The sequence below is a fragment of the Theobroma cacao genome, chromosome 4 (assembly GCF_053813885.1).
Source record: "Theobroma cacao isolate CCN51 chromosome 4, ASM5381388v1, whole genome shotgun sequence".
NCBI lineage: Eukaryota > Viridiplantae > Streptophyta > Magnoliopsida > Malvales > Malvaceae > Theobroma > Theobroma cacao.
This window is the reverse complement of record NC_142642.1, coordinates 19,334,912-19,351,641: the sequence shown is the minus strand read 5'-3', so window position 1 is coordinate 19,351,641 and position 16,730 is coordinate 19,334,912. Positions and strand designations below refer to the sequence as shown.

At 32.8% G+C, this 16,730-nt stretch overlaps 4 non-coding genes across 4 annotated transcripts; all 4 read right to left on the bottom strand.

Annotated features, from left to right (window-relative positions):
- Positions 1 to 10,100: 10,100 nt before the first annotated feature.
- On the bottom strand, positions 10,101 to 10,198 carry LOC148763151 (small nucleolar RNA R64/Z200 family). Its single transcript, XR_016026079.1, has one exon. It is a non-coding gene; the product is annotated as a small nucleolar RNA R64/Z200 family (small nucleolar RNA).
- A 33-nt stretch (positions 10,199 to 10,231) lies between these two features.
- Positions 10,232 to 10,322, bottom strand: LOC148763150 (small nucleolar RNA U54). The gene has a single exon (XR_016026070.1). It is a non-coding gene; the product is annotated as a small nucleolar RNA U54 (small nucleolar RNA).
- Positions 10,323 to 10,406: 84 nt separating this feature from the next.
- LOC148763149 (small nucleolar RNA SNORD18) lies at positions 10,407 to 10,484 on the bottom strand. The gene has a single exon (XR_016026096.1). It is a non-coding gene; the product is annotated as a small nucleolar RNA SNORD18 (small nucleolar RNA).
- A 74-nt stretch (positions 10,485 to 10,558) lies between these two features.
- LOC148763148 (small nucleolar RNA Z199) lies at positions 10,559 to 10,639 on the bottom strand. The gene has a single exon (XR_016026072.1). It is a non-coding gene; the product is annotated as a small nucleolar RNA Z199 (small nucleolar RNA).
- Positions 10,640 to 16,730: the final 6,091 nt, after the last annotated feature.

Genomic DNA, 16,730 nt, shown 5'->3' with positions numbered 1-16,730 from the left:
GGTCTGTTTGTTGATTGTCCCTCAGCCACTACTAATTTTTGGAGAGCCATATGGATCCTCCCTAAGGATGTTAAGCCTTAATAACAGGGAACCTAGCTCTAATACCAATTGTTAGTCCTAATAATATGTGCTAGAGGGGGGGTGACTAGCACAATTTGGCTCTTAACAATATTGGAAACTAATTTCCAGAACTTAAGAAAATAAAAAACAAAGTATAAGATGCACAACAATTTAGAGTGGTTCGGTGAAACCTACATCCACTATCTTGATTATCCAACCAAGGATTTTTTCACAAATTCACTAGACACTAGTGAAATTCACAAGCTTTCACCAAGCTTTACAATAGCTTTTACCAAGCTCAGCCAAAACCTTTTACACTAGTTTTTCACGGGCTGAACTAAAACCCAAAGTGGTTTTCTAAGGCTCAACCACAACCTTCAACAATGAAGCTATCCCAAGCTTGAATAACCCCTAACAGTGACTGTCACGACCCGATACTCCCATTGAGCCCGTGACAACAGTCGTAATGTCTCGATTGACATTCATTACCCAGAATGCCAACTGAAACCTTTCGCATCTGTTTTATTTCTCCCCTGTGAGTAACAGTTATTAAATACCATGTTTTAAAGAAATATAGACTAATTTCAAATCAAAAACAATCAAAAAGTAATTTTTACTACACAAGGGTATTTTGGTCATTTTACCTAAAATTTTCGAACCCTGGTAAAAATATGATATACAAGTAATAAGCATCCATTTCATGTCTAAAAATAAGTTTCGTTGTCTAATTCATCAATTTAAAGTGAAATTATAGCTATTCAAATTAAATAAAAATATTAAATAAAATAATCTATTTTCTTATAAAATAATATTTATAGAACTCTACGTAAATAATTTTTGTAGGGTAAAAGCAAAATAAATTCATACATATAGTGGCACACGTAGCCAGGTATACAAAATATTCTACAATGATATGTGGGCCCCAAAATAACCGTAAATATACAAGACTGTAGACCTTAAATTTCTAAGGATGCAACTCTAAAAGCAACCCTCGACAAAATCGGCTGTCTACAGACTGTCCTAAGCCTGAAATGGGTAAAAAGAAGGGGTGAGTTCTTATAAACCCAGTGAGTAAGCAAAATTCATCTATAACATCTAAAGCCGAGTAAATGGAGATAGTTAAATCATCCCATCATAATATAGTTCATAACATTCAAAACTCATTTCAATTCCTATAAAACAATTACATTTCATCAAAATAATCAACAAGGCTTATGATTCTCTTAAAAACTTGGCTTGTGCCAAAACTCATACTCAGTGACACCTTGGCCCGAGCATCCAACCGAGTTCGCCAAGGATGTTAAAATGACATATACCCATAAAACATGTTTTTACTTTTAAAATATAGCCATTCCTTGGCGTTGGCTGAGTTTCATCCTCACATGGTGGTTCGACGTGAAGTGAACTCTAAACTTACCTTAGGAGATACCCTCCGCGCCTCTCATACTAAGGTAAAATATAACGGGGTTTACTGTGCCCCTCTAATAGACTGGTCCACAGAAACCTGCCCACTGTAGTAAGTTAAATACATAACCCACTAAATCAATAAAATTTCGGCAACATAACATGGCTAATATAGTACTATCCAACCTGTCAATGTAAGACAAAACAATTTATATAATTCACAAAACCACAATTTCAACCATTCATGCTACCACAATTTCATAAACCATCAATTCAAATCATGTATATATATATATGTATAATACGAATGTATAGCCTCCACTTACTCTATTTCGAAAATCAACATTTAGTTTCTAAATAATTTATAAATCTCATTCATTTAACCAACATTTAAAATGTAAAACATAATAATTTGCAAATTAAGTACCTTATTCTTTAAAATCTTAAAACAAGTATAAACCACTTTAGATAATTAAGATGAACATCTGATTACTCACAATAGCAGGAGTTTGGAGTACTCCTATTCTTGATCCTCGGGCACAATATCTTGACCCTTATCAGAGGGCTCACCACCTATACATAATACAAGACACTTAATTCAATATATTTGTGCCAAATTGTTATAAAACTATTTCAGGCTCTATATGAATGCATGACATTGAATGAGAATTGTCCGAATAATCACTTAAAGACGGTGTTCTACGTGGGTTCATTTATTATCGGACTGAATTGGCACTCGACCTAACTCGCACTATGCCTTATTTAATTAGCCAAAACATCCAATTCAACTCCAAATATCTTCATTACACTTCCAATATTCCAAATACACCAAAGTACCTCAATGAGCTTAATTGTGACTTAATTCATCGTAATCGAAATTCATTCCGATTTCGATATCCGATACTATAAATCATCAATTACGAGCTAATTATCATGAAATACAACAAAATCCATCATCAACATGTCATCTAATAAATTCGGCCAAAGAGGGTTATTGAAGAACATGTGATTTTCTTGCTTGTTTTTCCTTCCAAACATCACAAAATGACTAAAAACACTAAGATATTATGAAATCTAGCAAAATTCATCACCAAAACTTCTCTCTCTAGATTTGGCCAGCAAAGGTTCCCTCTTGAAAACTTGAATTTCAGCCATGGAGAATGAAAAAGAATGCATGGGAAAGATAGATCATAAGCTAAAATTAAAAAATCTTACCTTTACTTGCTTGATTCCTTGAAATCCAACAATTTCTCTTGAATTTTTTCCTTCCTAGGGTTTGTTCTTCTCTTTTTCTCTTTGTTCCCTTGCTTGGCCGGCCATAAGAGTGCGAATGTGAAGGTTTTAAGTGAGTTTATATAGGTAATTAAAATAATATTAAAGCTTGACACTTGTCACCTTTTAATTGGTCTATGTTTAAAAACTTAACAATTAAGCATTTTATTCCCATCACATATAATCTCTCACTTAAAAAAATAATGGGTGAAATTCATAGATTTGACAAGTGTCATGGTGGTGTAAAATTCCAAAATTTCCAATTTCATCCTCATGGACACTTAAAATGACCGTTTCACCCCTATGTTCGAAAAAATGTCGAAATTGAAATTTTTCACTTCTCAAATTCAAATAATGCTCTAATTAATCAAATTTAGTCAAAATATCTTCCAAAATTCCAATTTTGCCCTTGGGTGGCAAAATGACCATTTTGCCCCTACGTATGAAAATTCCTAATTTGACTCTAAATTAATCTTCGAACTCCGAATCACCATATTAAGACATTCTAAGGATCAAAAACTCTCAAATACATCATAAAATCTTTATTCAAACTAGTTTGAGGTTTTGATCGACTTAATTGTACCACTAGGTACAATACCGACTTTTAACAATTTTCTGAGGCATCCCACTATGTAGATATGCTATCAAGTACATGAATGAAATGGAAAGTATATAATAGAATAGGGCTTGACAGTGACTCCCTCACTCTAAGAATACAAGAAAAGTAGTAAAAGAAGGTACCTATGATCACTGGTTGATCTGAGTGGTACAAGATTGAGTGCTAAATACAAATGCAAGGAGCAGATGTTTAAATGCAGACAAATGCAGTGAAGCTTTTCTGGTTTTTCAACTTTTTATAGCCCAAATCTCATTCAAGGCTTCTAAAAAGCTTGTTTCTAATTGTTGGAAGACCCTTTTATACTTGGAGATGTAATTCTGATGGCAATTTGGCAATTTATGTCCGTTGGAAATAGTTGAGGATGAGTTCTAGCCGTTAATCTATCTTGTAGTGCTTTGGTTCAAATTACAAACAAAGAGCTCTTAGTCGACTAACTTGGTCGACTAAATTGGTTCTGTTTCAGGTTGCAGATTCTGGCAAAGAGTAGTTAGTCGACTAACTTGGTCGACGAAGTTGATTCTGTTTCTCAAACTCTTCAGCCCGCCATTCCTCCAATTTGAAACTTGGTCAACCAACATTCTTCCTTGTTTCACCAATAAGCTTCCTCCCTGTTAAACAATTGCATCTTGTTATTTTTATCCCTCTTTTTCTTTTGATATACTCGTTAAAGAGTTAATTAATTAATTTCATATATTAATTTTCCTGCACACTTAAGTAAAGGTATTAGACACAAGTAAATGGGAATGTTTTATTATCATCAAAAACTAATGGAGCCAACACTCACAAGCTGGCACAAGTTACGGACTTTAAGCTCATTGTCATCAGTTGTCTTCCCCTTACTCAACTACGATAGGAGCAATAAATGTGTCAGTAGCTAGTCAAACAAGGAATTGGACAATTAAAAATTAAGAATTCTACATACTAATCGATGAATCAAAACCAATGTTTGTCTTAGAACAACCTTTCCACATATGCATCTGAGGACTAGAACTAAGAAGTTGAGGAGATGAACGTGTATGCGTCTGATCATCGTGTTGGGAAAAAGATGATTGATTGACAATGAGATGCTCAACGCCCTCAGAAATCAATTGTGGGCATGACTGGTCGTCATCTGGATGTGCAATGGTGCACTTTCCCTTAACGAGACCAAACACTCTTTTCTCCTTCCTCACTCTTTGCTTAATACCCTAGTCTGCTCGATCCTCCATATGTCCTATTGGCACGTATTGTGCTCCCTTAAATAGAGGGACCACTATGTCCAACTAATATTCACATATAGCCTCTTTCGGGGTAGACTCCAACGTTTCATGTGCCACAACTACAAAAAATGTACCTTGCTATTAGCATTTGAAAGATAGTATATAGATAAACAGTCTATATGTGTACAATTGCACTTACTTTCTTACTTGACTCCAACAGTTGCACTACCTTGTAGAACTCCTTAAGCTTCTGATTACACTTCCATCTGCACATACATGGGTAAATGCTCTCATTGGGACGATTAAGAGCAATTAAATTTTGGAACGTCAAGATGGCCCCCACTACCCAAAACTGCAACTCAATTGTAAACATTATAATCACTTATCTAATACGTGACATTCCACCCTAAAATATGTTATGTATTAAAGTAAAAGGCAAAATTTTAACTAATAGTTATGCAATAGCTGGATCACCAAGGGAAAATCATACAGGTTGTATTGTAAATACACTAACTTATTGGAGGTTTTGGGAGGAACTTCGAACCCTTTCAATAAATAGTCTTCTGTCAGCCTTCATACATAGTGACCCCAAGGGAAAGCATTCCAAGCGTCAATGTCCTCAACCAAAGCCAATAGCCAAAGCGTCACCCGTCTTCGTTAGTCTTGGCTAAATAAAACATTATTCGCCATCAAGACGAGTGCCATCTTTTTTGCATCTCCTAGTTGTTCACAGTTGCCTCCCCGAAACATATCAATCAACTCATGCAAATTCAAATTCGGGCAACTATTCCAGAATCATACGTGAATGCCTCCAAGGATGACCATGTACAGTCGAAGGAATAAATCCAGCAATGGACCGAATTTCAGTCCTATAACGAGGTAGAACTCCTACTTGGAGAACCACACTTTTGACTTCCCAATTGCAAACCACAACTCATGCTCCTGAGATTCAAGTTCATTGATTTGACGAACCATGATGTTCTACATGAGACTAGTGCCAAAGTAGCCTTGTGGATGGATATTCAGCAACATACCAAAGCACGTATGCTTCACTTCATCATATTCATTCTTATCTAAGAGCGTCTTGTTGATGTAATGCAGTTGCGACCACTTACAGTGAGTGTTAATTCTGAAGTTGAAGGCCTAATTCTCCCTCACCATAACAAGAGATGCATCAAGGTTTTCGTACTCTCTCAACTCCATCTGTAAACTATATCATCCAGAGCATGTAAGCTACACGCCATAAACATTAAACCCATTCGAAGCAACACATCAAGTTTAAAAAATGTAGTCTTGATACACGTTACACAGAGTACTTAAAATGTTTTTTCGTGCCTAAAAATATGTTAGTTATATGATGTAGTTCTCTCAAACAAATTGGCAAGGGGAATGGGCATAAAGGTACACTGAATACTAAGCCAAACAAATTAAGAAGAAAAGATGAAAAATATATAATATATAATTGCATAATTTCCTAACCCATACATTTCCTAAAGCAACAAAATCATGAAAAAACTCACTAGAAAAAAATATCACCATTTACTGACTCACCTCTTCACATAGTTAAGAATGTGTTGCTATAACAGACAACTTTCCTTAAAACTTGGTCCTAAACAATGGTGCGTATGGGAATAAGGAAAGACGAATTACTCAAAGAGTCTCTACTCTCTGCCCTTTGTTAACCCTTGATTTTTCCAATGAGTAATAAAAAGAGATGGCATGTTGAATACCTCACCAGTTATATACATGGATGGGAATTTAAAACGGTTTAAGTAAGGCCATTTTTTTCCCAAATCCTTTTTTATTAGTTACAACGATTAAATTTATGACGTGTCATATTATCTCACCATGGCGTGTTAGACAAGACTTTTGAACATGACGTTTAAAGATCGTACTTTGATGTGTCCAAATAATTTCACCTCTTCGAGTAACAACAACCTTATTCCCTGACAGCATGTAATAGCTTCGTTTCAACACACTTCGAAAAATTTTATTACTTAACACTTGCGTGTGAAAACCAACTTTCTTAACCTCGAGTCTTCTAACCCACTTCATCTCACATGATCCACATTCCTTTGTTTTTTGTCGCATTGGTGTCAAATTAGACAAGCCTCATGGTGGCATAACCATTAAGGCTACTACAAACGTCCTTCAATCTTGAATGACAATTGTTTCAATGTCTTCCCCCCCCCCCCCCCCCCCCCCCCGACTTAAAAGATGTTTCTTTATCATTTTATTTTGCTTCACCACATGCCATTGCATTTGTCCTTTTGTTTTCAAGTTAAAGGTATGATTATCCAACATGGCGTTTACCAACATTGATCACTTGTAACATTCTTCTTTCGTCGTCCAATTAAGATACATTTCTTCCAATGTAACTTATTGATTTGTTAACTTCTTATTTATGACATCTACACAATTTGTGTTATGACCAATTTGTTCCCCAAAATGCATCAATCGACACTATTATCACAATCCATGGACACTACTCAAATGTCGGTAACCGCCATGCCAAATTTCTCACTTACATGACATGCCAACCTTCTATATATTGTTAGTTACACGCCAACCTTATATATATTGTCAATTACGCTCCAACCTTCTATATTTTGTCAATTACAAGTGCGACCTATATATTTGGTCAGTTACCCTGCTATGCATTAAATATACCTTCTTTTTACACCACATTTTTAACACCATTCTAAATAGAGGTATCCTTAATTATGAAGCTAAGATAATCATTCATATATAATCAAAATAGCTTCATAACTTGAAAAAAGAAAGAGCAACATGCTTCTACCCAAAACAAAAGCCAAATGTTAGATAAACATATAATTTCTCCCTATTTTATACTATATTATACCCTGAAATAAAACTTCATACTCAATAGCTTACAAAATGCAAAATAATTAAACATATATATCCACAAGGTCTAAATTAAAAGTTTTAGAATTGCTACCTTATGGGATATTTGTACCAACTATATTTCCAAAACTCTTGCATCAACAAAACAGAGTCGATGAACTTACCGTCATTAACTCATCATTGAACTCAAGCATTCGAATATTGGTCATTCCATTAAATAAATTACTTGCACCATTAATGTTTAACCCATCTCCGAATTCGACCGACCATCAAGGCCAATAAGACAAAATGTTGCCCAAATTTCACCATGATCATATAAATTTCATCTACTTAGTCAGGGTTGAAAATATTTAGCTTCGTAAGACTTTCAAATTGACGAATATACCGAATCAACAACTCTTCATGCGCATGCCATCCCGATGAAAGGCTTTGAACTAAATCATCATCATCGACAAAGTCCACACCGCCATTATCCATAGTCTTCACACTTGGAAACGATACGTCATTAAGGACGTTCATAACAATACTAGTATAAACATGTAGTTCCAATTTTAGGACTATCTTATTTCTAAAGAGACTAGGACGTAGCAAACCCCCACAATCGTTTCTTATGGACATCTGTAAATAAAGTTGTTCCACACTTCTTGTAACGCAAGACATAAAATACACCCAATAAGTCCATAACTTTCAAGATCGGGTATAATCAATAATAGAAATAGAAACTGACGGACTACAAAAAAATTCCACATACTTGACAAAATGGAGGTGTGAACTGCATCTATTGTGGGAAGCCATGACAGTATTTCACACAGCATTGATTTCGATACAAAAATGAGTCTTTCGACGCTGCTGTCAATATTGCTGTTGCCTTTACGCCTTTGATCAATGGTTTTCATGCACTTCACTCAACTGCCCATTTAGGGATTTTGATTTTCACTTCTTTTCAATGAAACTCATCCAGTTGAAATGATCACAGAGGGTTAAACTCCCTTTTCTTTGAATCACTTATGGCCGTAAGCCTAACTTAAACACCATAATTTCAATATTCTATACCTAAGGTTTCATATTGCCATCTCTTCGATTTTTTTTTTTTAGAAACAAGTGTTCTTGATTGGGGAAGAATGGCGTCTTATTTTATAAAAACGCGTTAGACAAACTTCACTCGACTCCCACTCCCCACAAAAAATAAAGTTGCATACAGAGAGTTGAGATAATTCTAAGCTTTGCTTCACGATTTGTCTTCAAGATGACCTCTCAGCGTCTTTAAAACCCAATGCAAAACAAGTTAATTTTTATTACACACCAATCCAACTTATTACAAGGCAAGCAAGCATATTCTCACTTGCTACATGCCAACCTAACGGTATTCGGTTAAAACACGCCATGCATCATAACAAAGTTGCTACACAGCTCACGCAATCACTAAATTCAATTAATCTTCAACTGCCGATAGGAGATATGAAGATTAGTTCTTTGAACTTTTTCTCAATTTTGGCTTGTTTCTCCTGGTTACTATGTACTGATTCTCTATTGTATTGGTTTATTGATTTTGGGCAACACGATGTTGTTCGAGGAGACTAACTCATAACATACCCTTGGGGATATCTTGTTCCTCTTCTTCCTCCTCATTCTTTGGAGTCACCACAGTAGCAGGGATATTTGCTTTCACCTCTTCCTCCGTTGGACCCACCATTACTAGTTTTTCTATTTATTTCACCTCAAAATTCTCGTACTTTCTAAAATCCATCAACATCAGAATATAGTCCTACACATGTAAGCTATACATGCACTAAACAATTAACCAGAAAAGCTCCACGATATGTACAAACATATTTCTTTTGTTACACATCCTGTATAATCTCTATTTTGTTGCATGCCTTGTATAATTTCTATTTTGTAACATGCTTTTACTAATTTCTATTTTCTTACACCCCTTAACTATTTTCTCTGCATATTCATACAATCGATGAATTCGCCGATTTGTTACACGCCTTGCCTATTTTCTCTGCATATGCTACAACATTCAACCCATGCTACAACATTCAACCCAAATGGCCATAACGTCTGATAATTTCCACAACTTCAAACAATACCAATGCCATTTAACAATAAAACCCTACATTACATTCTCAACCAATATGACATTCAAATAACTAAATTCACTCAAAATTCAAAACCCAATACAGCTCAACATTACCTTACCTATCACTTTAACTTTGCTCTAAACTTGTTCAAATATTCTTACATTGTTATATAAGATTTTACTTTTAACAAATGACATTGTTATATAAGATTTTACTTTTAACAAATTATCATTTATCAAATTATGGCTATATCTATTATGAATATTCGCATGATTGACTATTTCAAAAACACTTTATATTTCAAGATTAAAAATAATTATCCCTTATTATAGAGATATAGATTCTCTCTCACACTCATATTTGAAAAGAAACAAATTAATTTAGTTATATAAATTAATAGTTCATTAAATTTAAACTACAATGTAAATTCTTGTATTAATTCTTGTCTATTTCCCAACCCTTTTTCGATGATTTTAACACTACAAGAGAACCGATAATCTGATTTCTTTTTCTTTCAAATACTTAAAATTTATATATTGAACTAAAACGTAAACCAATTAATCATAAGGAAAAATAAAATTAAAAAAAAAAAAAAACCTTCTGCTCAGAAGTATGAATTTTCTTCTCATAGATTTTTGAAAAAATCTCTGAAGTCTGACATGTGAATTTATTTTCATAATTCATCACAGCAGAAGCTACTAAAAATCAATTATTTTCATAAAGTAATTAGCTCTCATACTTTCTCTCAACGATTTTCAGCTCATATTTTTGAATCGGAATAGCGTATATAGCCTGAATGGGCAATGTAATCACGGAGCTAATACCATAAAAAATAGTTTAAAAATATAAAATTTAAAAACGAAATATAGATTATCATATAAGCATAGAAATCTGCTGAAATTTGAGATCAGAGTTTGGTAAATAATTTGTCGGTCACGGTTAAATCAGAAACACGGACCAAATAAAACCTCATCATATCTCAAAATTTGAATCAATGAAGAAATTTTTAGACGAAAAAATTTGAATCAATGAAGAAATTTTTAGACGAAAGGAATGATCATCAGAGACTTAAATACAAGTAATCATGGATTAAATCCATCATCTTGTTGCAGTTTTCTTTTCCTCATCAATTGACCAATCTAACACATCATAGCTTTTCAAAAAATTATTCCCGAATCACGATGTAGAAAAACCCCAACCCCGGTTTCGCAAAGAAGGAACCCTGGATGCGGAGAGGAGAGGAAAGGGGACGATGGGGAAGAAACGGGTTTTGGCAGGTATTTATAGATCTAGGAAGGGATGCTTCTATAAACCCTAGATTGGTGTTGTGGTTTGGGCCTTGGAGATAGCAAGTTGGCCGACATTTTCATTGGATTTTAAAATTGCTGTTGCTGCTTTACTCTTTTTTATTTCTTTCCATTGCGTTATTATTGTATATTCCTTTTTTTTATTTTTTGTCTTTTTTGTGATTGTTTGAAAATTGATCTGTTTTATAAGAATAAATATTTGGAACACTTTAAATTATTCAATCATTTTAAGATGGCTTTTGAAAATATATCACTACAAGTACAAGTTACCATGGAAATTTTCATCATTGAAAAATTTTTGAACAATTATATTTTATTTTTATATTTATTTACTTAACAATTTAACCAATATCATTGATTTTAATTAAAACTATAATAAAAATAAATTAAATGGAAAGGAGCTTGAAACTTATATTTCACAAATAGAAAACAATTTTTAAAATAAGCTCTGAGTCTTGGACTTTAACCAAGCAATGCAAGTCAAGAAAAAGACATTTGGGCTGTACCCAGTGGGTCTAACAACTGGCAGCCCACACCCTTTCCTGTTTCTTTTTTTGTTTTTTGGTTTTTCTTAACCGAAAACGACATCGTTTTTCTGGACTATAAATCCTGCAAATTAGAATCATCTCTCTCATTTTCTCCTGTTCTGTCATTCACCGCTCCCCACCGTCAACGGCAACACCATTCTCGCTTCCACTGACTCTTTGACTTGTTCTCGCTTCCTTCCTCTTCTCATTTCCTTTTTCTCTTCTTTCATCTTTTTCTCTCTCACTTTTGATTTTCCTTGCCGTTTGTTGCTATCGTTGGTGATGTTCTTTCCTCCTTCCTCTTTTATTTTTACTTTTTTATTGAAAGATCCTCCCTTCTTCTTCTTCCTTCAAAACACTAAAATTTGAAGAAGGTTTCTACAATTGTAAAAGAAGATTTCATATTTTTTTTTTGTTGGTATTTTCATTTTTTATTGTTTTGGTAATTCAAAAACTTTAAAATAATAGATCTCCTGATTTTTTTGGTTGGTCTTTTATTTGTTTTTTACCACGTATCCTTTTTGTATTGGTGTTTTCATTTTTTTCTATTTTGGTGCTTTTTCATTTTGTTGTTTCATAAAATTTTAAAACTATTCTAAATCTGTTATGAACAAATTATGAATGTTCATTATATTATGAACAAAAAAGTGCAAATCATGTCAAACAGCCCAACAGACAACATATAAGAAATGTAATATGATTTGAATTATTAAATAGAATTAAATTAAAACTATGATTCAAGAAGTTGTTGATCTATAAATAGGTCTCTCACTTCATTTGTAAATACACACTTGAATAAAATTTTCTTTGTCACGACCCGGAACCTCCCTCAGGCCCATGACAATCGCCGCGACGTCCCGATTGACACTCATTATCCGGAATGCCAACCGGAACCCCGCAAGGCTTACATATCAGTTTCTTTCCTTTCCTGTGAGCAATCATTGTTAAATATCGAGTTTTTAGAGAATATATACTATTTTAGATAAAAAAACAATCAAAATAAAATTTTCGCCACACAGGGGTATTTTGGTCATTTTTTTCTCAAAAATTTCAAAACTGGCTAAAACGTAATATACAAGTACAAAATACATAATTCATATTCAAAATGAGTTTAAAAGTCTAAAATCTTCATTTAAAACGAAATTACGGTTATTTGAATATAATAAGAAAATAAAAGAAATATTAAGGGAAATATTTTATTTTCTTATAAAACAATATTTATAGAGTTATACGTGAATAATTTTTATAGCGTAAAAGCTAAATAAATTTATACATACTGAAATACAGTAAGCCAAAATATTTAATTTAATTTACAATAACAAGAGGGCCCCCGAATAAACAAAAGTAAAGAGGACTATGAACCTACGATTTGGAAAATGCAGATCCAATGGTAGTCCTCGATGAGATCTGCTATCTACAGTCTATACTGAACCTGAAATGGGTGGAAAGGAGTTGGGTGAGATTTTGTAATCCCAATGAGTAAATAGACATTATTATAAATATCTAAAGGCGAGTAAAATGGAGGCAAGTTTAAACAATAAATTTCAACCCATTTCATAATGTTTTCAATTTATTTCTTAAACCATAAAATATTTATAATTTACCAAAACAATTGTTAAGGCTTATGTCTTTTATTAAAACAAGGCTCAAGCCAAAACTAATCCTCGGGGATACCTTGGCCGAGGCATCTAACCGAGTCCGCCAAGGGTGTTAAAATATTCACACGTGAAACACATTTTTATTTTTAAAAACCAGCCGTTCCTTGGCGTTGGCCGAGTTACACATTCACGTGGGGGTTCGACGTGAAGTGAGCTCTAATACTACCCCGGGAGTTACCCTCCTCGCCTCTACAACCGGAGTAACTATATAACTGGGTTTACCGTGCCCCTCTAATAGGCAGTCCACGGAAACCCGTCACTGCAGTGACTAACCCACCAATTTTAATAAAATTTCGACAGTATAACGTGGCTTTTATTTATTTATCCAGCCTGCATAGTAAAACAACTTACATAAATTTCCCAATGCATTCACAAAATATAGCCACATATACTCATTTCTCATAAGCCATTCCTAGGAAAATATATTTTTCAAGTCAATTTGTAGCCTCCAATTACTCAATTTCATAATCAATACAATATATTTTTATTTGTCACATTTATTCCTAAAACATCAAAAATCCCGTTTTAATCTCGTTCTCATTTCATAAAATACATAAAGGGCATTTAAAATAAACTCTAGATAGTTTACAATAATAATAAGTTTACTCACCGTTTGTACAAACTAAAAGCTTTCTAAGCACCCAGATCACTACTCGTCGGGTACGACTTCTTTACCTTTTCCGGAAGGCTCTCCTCCTAGACACATTACAAAAATTTACACAATTCATCACATTGATGCTAAATCACTATATAATTAACTTAAATCCTATACTAATGCATGGTATGAAATGCAATAGCCTAAAACGGCTTAAACGCGGTATTAACCTATTTTTGGCACTTTGCCCGATAAATTGCTAACGCGCTCCATTTTAGCTCTAAATCATCTCATTCTCTCTCCAACATTTCTAACCATTAAATATCAGCCAATAACCTTCTAAAAACAACAAAATCAGCTCACTCCCTTCCTTGAAAAATTCGGCCAAAAATGGGACATTAACTCGGTTAATTTTCTACTTTGTTTTTCTATCACGTTTAATCGTTTTTCATCATTTTCTCTTCATTTCCCTTAGAATAAAATCAATTCATCATCATTGTACAGCATTGAGCATCCAGCCAAGAGTGGGTATTGTGAAAATTTAATGATTTCTTGCCCAATTTAATTTCTAAACACATTTAACTAACTAAAACTATCAATTTAACTAAAAATCAAAACCTAAAAATTTCAATTTCTCTCCCTAGAATTTCGTCCAGCCCTTGATATCACTTTTTGATCTCTCTCCTCAAGCATGCTAAATGGAAATAAAGGCATAGGAAAGGTAGAAATCAAGCTAAAATCGAAAAATCTTACCGTTAGACGAGTAAACGGTCGAAAACCGTGAATTTCTCTTTGAATTTTCTTGTTTCTCTTTGGTTTTTCTTTTTTTCTTCCTTTCCTCTCTATTTCCTCTCTTTTTCTTCCTTATGGCCGGCCAGCACTCAAAATTTGGGTTTAAATGGCTGACTTTTCATTAAAATAATATTATTTCATTTAAAAAAATGCCACGTGTCACTTTCCCATTGGCCCATTTTTAAAATTTCATCCATTTGTTTCCAAATTTTCACCATACACTTGTCTCATATATTCATAGCTTAGATAAAATTCTCAGACTCATCCAAAGTCTCGGTGGAGTAATTTTTGCAATTTACACTTTTGCCCCCGTAAAAGTCAAAAATTACATTTTTGCCCCAAAAATTGAAAAATTGCCCATAGACATATTTTTCACCCCTTATACTCATACCATTCTCCAATTTGTCAAATTTGATCTAAATTCTCTCAAAATCTCAAATTTTGTCCGTGGGTGGCAACATTACGATTTTACCCCTACACTCCAAAAATCACCAGAATTAAACTTTTTCACTTCCTATCATTAAATTATACTCCAAATAGTTAATCTTGGTCAAAAATTTCACTCCATGATCAAATTATTATCTTAGGTGGCAAAATGACAATTTTGCCCTTGAATATCAAAATTTCTAATTTTACCCCAAATGAACCCTCGAACTCCGAACAATCATTTTTAGTCATTCCTGGACTATAAAATATTAAATTTTATCCTACAATTCCTATTTGAATTAGTTCGAGGTTAAATCAATTTAAGTGTACCGTTAGGTACAATATCAGGTTTCGTTTATTCTTAGGTGCTTTTCTAGCGTAATAACATGCTACTCAATGCATGTATGTCATGACATGTATTTATAGGGTCAGGTTTTACATTCTTACTCTCTCTAAATATTTTCTCTTATATTTCTCTTATAGTTGATCTTTTAATATTTATTTCATAACACTTTATAAGTACGATTCTCTGATCTCTCAAGTTTTAAAATTATTATATTTTCATCATCTTCAGGTTTCAAAAGAATTTCAATAATTAGGTTTTGAATTCTGATTTTAGAAAATTAAGTATGTAACTTGATATCTTTTTAGTATTTTCATTCCCTAAAAATCAACTTTAATACGAATTTTACTATCATGTTGTATATATTATACTTTGTCTCTTAATTAGAAAGTGAATTTGCTATTATATAGCTATTAATGAAAAATTATGAATGTTTATTCCTTGAAGTGAATGCAACAAACGAGTTATTAATAAAAAATTATAAATCTATTTATTCTCTGAAGTGAATGCGACATCATTTAATAATTATGGTCATAATCATAAATCCATTCATTCCTTGAAGTGAATGCAACATCATTTAATAGTTATGATGGCAAAAATTATTTACACTATTACTATATTAATTATAATTTTATCATCAGAAGTAGATGGATAATTTTATCATCAGAATCTAAGAATAATTTGGAAATAAATAATTTTACCATCAAAAGTGAATGGATGCCTTAACCTATTAAAAAAATAGATAATCCACAAGAAGTGGATAACCCATCATATGTGGATCACTCACAAAAAGTGGATGTATACTTATAACCTATCACAAATAGATAAATACTTTTAATGCACCAAAAATAGATGAATAATGAAAAGACAAAATTAAAAAAAAAATAAAAGAGATATAGAAAACATATTGTCATTGATGTAACATGAAAGACCATTGGTTACGTACCTGTTGTACGTCTTGAATTTTATCAAACATCACCGAAAACTATAACATCTTATGATGATTTTAATCATGGCCAAGTTGACATCAAAATATTTGTCTACCCTAAAAGAGGAATTGATTATATAATTGATAATGGAAATATCCATTATTGATTTTCTTGTCCTAAAAAGGGAATTAATCATTTAAATGGTAATGGAAACATTCGAGAATGAGTTTAATAGTAATTGGTATATTTTAGTATAGCCATATTATGAAGATGCTTTAATATGATCTTATTACGTGTTTTAATTATGCATTTAATGTTATTTCATGTTAACTTATAAATTTCTTATTGTATATATTTTATTTTATTAAAAAAATATAGATATTCATCTTGTTGGATCCATGATCTATGATGTAAATATATGTCTAACAGACATTGCTACAACACACACTATATTTAAAGACAATAAATATTTTTCTCACTTGACAAAGAAAAAAAATCAATGTCAATACATTTCTATTATATTTTTCTCACTTGACAACGGAAAAAAATTAATTAAAGTTTCCAAAAGAGCTAATTTTACTACCTTGAGGAATAAAGTTTATAATAGATTATGTATTATATTCTATTAAGTCTCAAAGAAATTTATTAAA